The sequence below is a fragment of the Panicum virgatum genome, chromosome 8K, assembly GCF_016808335.1.
Source record: "Panicum virgatum strain AP13 chromosome 8K, P.virgatum_v5, whole genome shotgun sequence".
Lineage (NCBI taxonomy): Eukaryota > Viridiplantae > Streptophyta > Magnoliopsida > Poales > Poaceae > Panicum > Panicum virgatum.
The window spans coordinates 52,127,822-52,137,367 of NC_053143.1; the positions used below are offsets into that span (position 1 = coordinate 52,127,822).

The 9,546-nt window shown below is 48.6% G+C and overlaps 1 long non-coding RNA gene across 1 annotated transcript; it reads right to left on the reverse strand.

Annotated features, from left to right (window-relative positions):
* Window positions 1-8,668: 8,668 nt before the first annotated feature.
* LOC120646398 lies at window positions 8,669-9,546 on the reverse strand. The gene is made up of 2 exons (XR_005664416.1): window positions 9,051-9,546; window positions 8,669-8,965 (listed from the first exon to the last, which is right to left on the reverse strand). It is a non-coding gene; the product is annotated as an uncharacterized LOC120646398 (long non-coding RNA).

Below are 9,546 nucleotides of genomic sequence, written 5' to 3' on the forward strand. Positions count from 1 at the left end.
TTGTTGCTTTGGTATGGTCATTTACATTAAAATGTGCATAGCTCATGCCGAAATTTTCTTTTATTTTACACCGGGATCTATTTTTGAAGCGCTGGAAAACAAACCGGTATACCGGTCCAACCGGCCGGTTTACCGGTATAACCGTCCGGTATACCGGTGTAACCGACCGGTTTACCGGTTCGGGCTACCCCTCCCACATCACCGGTATACCGGTCAAACCGGCCGGTAAACCGGACCGTCCGACCGGTATACCGGTCCGTACCGTTTGACCTGCGAGTTTTGAATTCAAACAAATTCAAACTTCCCTTTGTCCGGTTCCGACCGGTATCCGGCCTAACCGGACCGGTAAACCGGTACCGGAGCCCGGCGGTTAGGCCGGTCCGGTCGGGATTAGAAACCCTGGTGACATCTCGATCCCGTGTGCTGCGCAGAGGTCGGGCCGGTGCGGGGCGACGGCGGCCTGCCGTCGTGCGACACCATGCCTGGGTTAACGATCTCGCCGTGCGTGGAACTGGCCTGCACCATCACCTGCGTGAACCTCAGCTCCCAGTACCTCGGCAGGTGCCTCGTGGACGCCAACGGATCCTGGAACTGCTATTGCTGCAGCTAGCGTCCTTACGTGTTGATCATCGATCGCCGCCCGCCATGTCCATCAATTCATTCGTTGCCTTGTTGCAGTGGTAGTTGCACGTCAGTTGTAGTTCGTGTGCGTGTGTTGCTTAATTGGTTTGTTTGATGTTGCCGCACTTCAGATCGAGTTGAGATCCCCCCCCCCCCCCCCCCCCCCCGCCTCTACGTGCAGCAAGCCTTCTATGCAGTGACGACTGAAGAGGAGGTGTACATGTGCTTATGTGTGTGGTGCTAAGTTTGCCGAGTAATAAACAAGGGAGATTACATTTGTGTTTGTGAATTTTTGCTGGGTTTTACTACCGGGAGCACTTGGGTTGAGCCGTCTCATTCAGCTACCTGCACTAGCAGTTCATCACAGAGAATATTTTCATTTTTGTTTATTTCAGATTTTCATTTTTATTTTTGAAAATGGGGTTTAGGACCTTTCAAAGGAGCCAACAAGGAGCCTGGTAGGCTGAGGCCTAAGCCCATACAGTGTGTAAGGAGGGTCCGATCAGACCTACAAAAGTCTAGGAATAGGCGCCAATCCTATCCATTTTTCACCAGATTTTCTCTTCCCTACCTTCCAGTGTTTGAGATTCGTGCAAACAACTACAACTCTTGATCCATCCAAACCCTAACTCTCTCCCCGCCGCCATCACCGTCGGCAGCACTCGCCATGCGCCCGTGGCCCGCGCTACCTGCCGCTGACTGCTGGTGCCCCCTGCTGCTGCCGTTGCTGCCTGCTGCCCCCTACCGCCACCGCCGCAGCCTGCGGCTGCCTGCTGCCCCCTAACGCCACCGCCACCACCGCTGCCTGCTGCTGCTGCCCCCTATCGTCGCTGCCGCTGCCTACTGCTGCCTCCGCCGCGGCTGCCTGCTGCTGCCCCCTGCCGTTGCAGCTGCTGCCCCCTACCGCCGCCGCCGCTGCCTGCCGCGTGCCGCCGCGGCCTGCAGCATGCAACCGCCACGATGCGCCGTCTAGCTGCGTGGCCCGCGCACAGCCGCTCGCCGGAGAAGAAGCTTGCCCGGTCGCCATTCGACATTTAGAATTTAACATTTCAACATTTTATGATTCCAATTTCAACATTTGATTTGTACAATTTCAACATTTTCATTGTCAAATGTTGAATCGATTCAATAAAATATTAAATTAATCATATCAAAATATTGAACATCGTTGCAGAAATTTATACAAAATAATTGAGTCAAATGGGCTTTAAAGATGAATGACTTATCTATCTTTCACAAGATACATAGGAAAAGTCTGTCTCGACAATTGTATGGGCCCGTTCGGGCCACTAGGCCCATAATACGTACAGCCCTGAGGCCTGGCTGCTGGGTTAGGGCGTGTGGAGGCTGAGCGGGCCGAGGTGGCATATCAGCAGTAGATGGATAAATGGTTCATGCACTATCCACGTCTAGCCCACGAAATTTGTTGAACCCAGTAGCTCAGTACATCATTGCCGTTTCAACTTTCATTTAGCTAGGCAAAATGTGGCTACCTAAACCAGCAGCCGATCAGCGCAGCAGTCGCAGCAGCGCCTCCACGGAGTCCACACGTACGGGGATGAAACGCCGGGCGTCGGTGTGCTAGCACCGCACGCACGGCAAAGGCGGCGGCCGAGAGAGAGGGAGGGGCGGCGGCTCAGGTCATCGCCCCCCTAGCCCCTCCCTCATATATATAGGGCGTACTAATGGGCTTCTATCTCATAGGCCCATTAGTAACCCCAATCCCTCTTGGATCAATATCCACTTGGGCCTTTAAACCGTATTGTGATGATGGTCATTTGGGCATATCACCAACAGCCACCACCATGCCCACAGGAAGAGGAGAGCCCGGGCTAATAAGCCGATCCCCTCTCCATCTCACCAACCTCACATCTCGGGTAGCACGTCGGGTAAGGCAGCCGTGCCGCAGGCCGCCGGCCACCAGGCCGTCACCACGGGCAGTAGCGCAACCAGTCGCCGGACCCCCACCATGGAAAGCAGCGTTACAAGGCATCGTGCCCCCACTACGGGGAGCCGCCATCCACCGCTGCCAACGCCCGAGCTGCCGTCACTGCCCAGAAAACTCGATCTACATCTAGAGAAAGAAAATGGAGAGGAAGACGTGGAGCTCCTCGCCGCTGCCGTCCTTGTGGGCGCCAGATTTTCGGCAACCCACTTAGGCAGCGGCGAGGCTGGGGAGAGGAAGGGATGCGGCCGGCGGCGATGCGGGCTGGGGAGCAAGACGGAGAGATGTACTGGCCGGGGAGGGAGATAGAGAGATAGGCTCTGAGAGTTAGATTTTGATTTGGACATACGCTTTGGAAAACACAACTTCTTTCTTATGGTTTCTTCTTGGGCCACGTGGCCGGCCCATTCTTTCTTTGTGTGATAGTTGGACTCCTACTCACACATGTGATCCCTAACAGCCTCTTGTTGCACGTGCATATATATATATATATATATATATATATATATATATATATATATATATATATATATATATATATATATATATATATATATATATATATATATATATATATAGGTCTAGCCATCAGCTAGCAGATCCGACTAAATGGAAGCCTAAACATATAGGGAACATATCAGGTGCAAACCAACTTATTCGTGCAAACTATGCAAACTTCAATCTGGACCACCAGATCAACATTCAAGGGGGGAAGCAGGGTAGTGGGAGGGGGGATTTGCAAAAGTGTGATTACCCAATTCAAGGGCAGTCAGTTAATTGTAAAATTACCCAATCTGCTCATGCCCCTTGGATATTGATCTGTTGGTTCAGATTGAAATTTGCATGGTTTGCATGGAGATGTTAGTTTGCACCTAATATGTTCCCAAACATATATCTCCGACTAAATGGAAGCCTAAACATATATCTGACTAATTGGAACTTTGGAAGTCTAAAGATAATGGAAACGTAAGCAAGCATTATAGTATAAATAATCTGATGAATGAGTTAGTTTCAGTATCCTAATTGGATGTCCAAATTAAAGATGAAAGAAGACGTAATAAGCACTGGAGTATGATCTGATCCATCAATTAGTTTCATATCCTAATCAGACTGTCAACTGCACGGTGGCAGCGAAGTAGGATTATTTGTAGGACTAGCAGGACTCTAGCTGAGATCTAGCATATATAAATAAGAGGATGATCGAGATCGACAACCAAGCAGCAGACCGAGTACTATGCATCATCGACCCATGGCGCTCCCACGGCGCAAGAAGTCGTCGCCGGCCGCCCTCATCGTCCTCGTCGTCGTCCTGCTTGCGGCCACAGGTATGCATCGGGAGACATACTATGCTATACTAGTACATATTAGCCAGGTTCATCATGTATATAGCTCACCAATTAATGCAAGCCACCGGCCGGTGTGCTGCGCAGAGGTCGGGCCGGTGCGCGGCGACGGCGGCGGCGGCTTGCCGTCCTGCTTCGACTTAGCCTTGTCCAAGCCGTGCGACGGGCCGGACAGCTTGGCCTGCATGCGCAGCTGCTGCGACCTCAACATCGACTCCGGCACCGGCACTTGCTACGTGAAGGCCGACGGATCCAGGAACTGCACATGCTGCAGCGTCCCGTAGAACTGTACTGTGTGTCTGTCCATCATATCGCTACTAGCTGCTCATGCTCATCATGCTCGCCGTACGTGTGGATCATCTATCGGTCGCCGGCCGCCAAGTCCATCAGTTCATTCGCTGCATGCGTTGTTGATGCATTCTGTACGTTGTTGTTCGTGTGAGCGTGTGTGTTGCTTACCTTACCTGCTGGTTTGTTTGATGTGGCCACACTTCAGAAGTTCAGAGTTGAGATCACACGTCCGGCCTCTACGTGCAGCAAGAAGCCTTCGGCAGTGAAGACTGAAGAGGAGGTGTACATGTGTTTGTTTTCGCTTGGGGATGTGGTGCTAAAATTTGCCGAGTAATAAACAAGGGAGAGGCTACCTTTACTAGCAGTCCCATCACAGAGAATATTTTCATTTTTGTTTATTTCAGGTTTTTTTTAGTTTTTGCAAGAGAGGTTGGAGAGCTGGAGCAGTGGAGCTTGACCTTTCAAAAGAGCTAAGGAGCCTGATGGACGAGTTTTTTTTATTTTTATATTATTTTTTATTCGATTTATCAAAAATATATGTGGCTATTTTTTTTCAAAAATATCACCCTGCCGCCGGTTCGTTTGGCGGTAAGGAGTTACCGCCGGATGAACCGTCGGTAAGATTCTTGGCCCACGGCCCATGGAAGCTACCGCCGTTTGATCCGGCGGTAGCTCCTTACCGCCAAACGAACCGGCGGTAAGTGCTACCGCCGTGCTATAGCCCGGCTATAGCCGGCTGCTACAGCCGGCTGTAGCTGCCCTGTATCAGCGCCCTACCGCCGTTTGAAACGGCGGTAGGTGTTCCCACAATTTATTTTTAATTATTTTATATGCTTTCACTGCTGTAATTAATTGTATAATTATTTTAAAACTGTCTGAACTGTAATTATTTTCTTTACGTTTAGAGATATTTCAGAAAATAATAGAGATAGCGGAGGTTAGGGAAATATTTTTTTAAAATTTATACAAATTAGATTTAACTCTAATAGTCTGTGAAAATATATTTTCATGAGTTTCAATTACGATTTCGATGTCCTGTCACCTTGCATCAGATTCTTCTGCACCCCGCTATAATTAAAAATGTGGGAGTATCTACCGTCGTTTCAAACGGCGATAGACATGCGTGAACCATGCCTATAGACCAAATAGCTCCATTTATAAATAAAACATCGCCCCATCTCATATGAAGTCAGTAGCCATCTCATACGAAGTCTTTAGCCATCCACACACGGCCACCATGTCTTCCTCTTGTTCTACCTACATTCCGTGGAACAAGATTAGAGAACCTGTGCCTCAAGGAGTGCAGGGTTCCAATGTGCTTCTGCGGTTCGTTGTGCAAGTTGATAGAGTCCAAAGTTTTGGACGATGACTTCGGCAGGAGGTTCTTCATGTGTGAGAACTACGAGTACGATCCGCCAAAGCGCTACGGTAAGGACAAAGCGAAGGTATCACCTCGCACTATCTAGTTTGCGCCTTCGGAGTTCAGTATGTTAATTCTAACTCGGCTTGGAAATAGAGTCCACCACCTCTTTGTGATTTCATACAGTGGCTGGACACGGAGCAATCGACCGAAGCTAAGGAACACGTTGAGCGCCAAGCAAGGTGGGCTGTGGAAAGGTGGCAGCGAATGCTGCAAGAGGAAAAAATAGAGGAGAAGCGCAAGAAAGATAAAGAAGAGATCGAGAAGAGGTTCGCAGAAGTGGAACGTCGGCAGGCGGAGGAGCGTGAAGCTGATAGGGAGAGGAAGCGAGAGAGGGCCCGCCGTGCGAAGGAGGCGGGACCCGAGGCTATTAGGAAGGGGAAGTATCCTCGGTGCACTCAGTAGATGACTATCATGTAATGTTCGAATTTCATATTTCCTAAGGCATGTTAGGTCTAGATGGAACACGACGTTAGCGTGTTCCATTGTCATGCCAGTGCAATTGTTATTGTAATTTCAATGTCAAATTAATCGGCATTGTGTAATTTGTACTAGCTGCAACTAAATTATTCAGAAGCATTGCCCTACAAATAAACTTTTCAGACCGACGCGATGACAACTCCATTGGCATATATCGGCCAGTATACACAATAAAAACAATAAAAACAATCACCGTTCAAACATTGAACACAAATTAAATAGTGGTCCACACAATTCAACGCACAGAACACATGACATGGCATGTCAGGACCTGTTGCAAACTACGGTAACGAGGTCCAATACTAAACCTAACATGCCTTAGGTAATTCGAACAAATGTTACATTATTTATTCAGACGGAGCAGTACAACATCAATCATTCACGGGCAGTACCCTTATCACGTCCCGCGATGTCTGGTTTTGCACGCTCGCCTTTGCGTAAATCTTAATTCACCTTCTTTAACCATTCCATATATTGCTGATCACGATGGGTGATCCACATGTCAATCCACTCATGGAAATGACACCAATGAGTATGCGTGTCATCACCAGCGTACTTTTGCAAACAAGAAACGATTCAAAATTAATAAAAATAATAAAAGCATATTTACAAATTAATCTATACCTATGATGTTGCACCTCTTTTTTGGACTTCCTCGATATTCTTGCAACACCAATATCTCTGGCCAAAAGTCTCGTAATCACGAGATATGTTCGGAACACAACGCATTTGGCAATAGCAATCGGGTGGCTCTACACCTTTAGGCCATACCTTGCAATCTGTAATACATCTATTGTGATCGTTAGGAGAGGGTCCTAAATTAGCCTCCATTTCCCGTCGGAAAGTTGCCCGGGAGAATGAGGAGCTCATAGCTGTTTGGTTGGGCTAATTAAAAAAAGTAGAAACTGAATTGCAAGTCTGTGCTCTCAGGAACCACAAGGTGCTCTTTTATAGACGCAGGGCTGCTTGCATGTCCAAGCACTTTGAACACATATATTATCTCTCACTGCTCCATAGTCGTCCACGGTTCTGCACTCGCACGCTCCACAGTGCGTACTCATTCCACTAAAAACAACAACAGGATCTCTCACTGCTCGTACCATCAGTACTCGCACGCTCCACAGCGTTCACTGCTACCACTTTAAACACGGATTATTGCATCGACCTACTCATCGCATCGCCCACTTTAAACTCGTCGTACTGTCACTGCATCGACCTACTCGTGATTATTGCACTGCCCTGACACATCCCATCGCCCGGAACACTACACGGTACCGGCGTAATCGTCACAATGTTAACCATAGGAATTACATCATAATATAACGTTAATGAAACACACAGCAGAAATGCAGTGGCATGGCAGAACCCGTTGCAACTACGGTAAACAGATTCTGATCTAAGCTAACATGCCTTAGGTAATTTTAAAAAACCCAACAAATACAACGATGCAGCATGTCACTTGGACTAGGTAGTCCTAATAGCCGTACCCCCACGTAGCAAACTGCGTTGAGCCTTCTCCGCAGTATCCACCAATTGCAGGTTGCGCAGACGGTGGTGCCGGAGGGGCAGGGCCCTTGTTCTTGTGACAAGGGCAGTTGCAGTAAGGAATAGTGCATGGTTCATCTTGTGAAGCGGCAACATTGCTGGTATCATCATCTTCATCGTCTTTGTTACCCTCACTCACTTCCTCGTAATGGTTCACCTTGCACTCCAGATCAAAGATCTTTATCTGGAGGTACTCGATGAACTCCTGAACTGAATCAATTGGTGCAGGATCGACCCACCTGGTAAACCCACAGTTTTTTGGAGCATCTGAAGACTGCAAAACAAATTTCATGTAAGGTGTCTCAATGAAGATAAAGAAATAAAACAACCGAGCATTACCCATGCGTGTGGGCCTTTGAAGAAACGCCGACCGCCATCCATCCCATCGGTGCACATCTGCACTAAGCAGTCCTCACCATGTCTGCATTTTGGCCATGTTTCTCTACGGTTATCATATTGTCGAAGAGGAGTTTCATTGGTAAATTCACTCTTGTGCTGTGGCGGAAACTCAAACACTAGTTCCGGAAAGGAATCAGGTCCAAGAGGCCCCTCCCATATTATGGGGTCTCCCTTTCTTCCCCCTTTTCCTTTCCCAAAACCGTAGTAATTCTTCCCGCTAGACCCATCTCCAGACATTGGGTATACAATGAGCTTTGGTGTTTGAGTGGTGCTGGGAGTTCACAAGCTTGTGAGTATTTATAGGCGCACAAAGGTCTGATACCCGGAGTGTGGAGTGTAAATGCACATGAAAAGCCTACTGTATTCGCACGCTCCACAGCGCTCACTCCTACAACTTTAAACACGGACACGACCTCTCGTTGCTCTTGATTTGTACCCTCGCACGCTCAACACCGCTCACTCCTCCCACTTTAAACAACGACACGACATCTCACTGCTCATGACTTCAGCACTTGCATACTCCACAGCGCTCACTCGTGATTATTGTACTGCCCCGACATATCCCATCGCCCGGAACACTGCACGGCACCGGCCTAATCGTCATAATTTCACTGCACGGACATATACCATCGCCCGAAACATTGCACCGGCCTACTCATCATAATGGTACGTAATGGACACATCGAATCATAGTCTGCACATGCATACATAATATAGTATGACGGAACAAAGTAATTAACAAGCTACAACCTGTAAACTAGATGTGTCCGCGCTTGCCCCCTCTCCTCCTCACGTCCGTGCCCGGGCGTAAATGTCGGCTGCAGTGTACGGAGTCCACCTCACGTCCGTGTCCACAAGAGCGTCAAACTATCCAACGAAGTCGTGGTACGACTTCCTCGTCTGCACGCCGACCCAAGAAGGCTGCATAATGAAAAAATAAGTTAACCGCTAAATCGTACATTTGTGCACGCATGTAACAATAAGTAAAACATACGATGTAACGTACCCTCCTGAGGCACCACAATGAACCCATCGTAGGTCTGTCGACGTCGTCGTGGTCTGCGGACAGCTGGACGTACGGCTCGAAGTCCATCTCTGGCCTACCGACGGGAAAGCGCTCGTAAGACCAGAGCTGTAACAGTAGAGGACACCCAACAAAAATGGGCTCCTCTGTTGAGACCTTCGTCACGCCCGTGCAAAGACCCCTGTAACTCGCAGCCAAAATAGCAGAACCCCAGCTGAACTATGGCATCTCGTGAAGTGGAATGTCAGCTATTGACCTCGCCAAAGGAATGAGCTGTTTGGGGCACGAGTCACCCTGCGAGCTGCAGAACATGACCCAGCCGAACAACCACAGTAAGTAGGCCTCGAAGTGCCTGGCAACCGTAAAGTCGTCTGCGTCTGCCCTCATGTAGTCCGCCTTCAAAATGGTACGAGTCGTCAATGCAAATACGTATCAATATAAGTACGGAAAGAATCAACATTTATGTACTCACACTAAA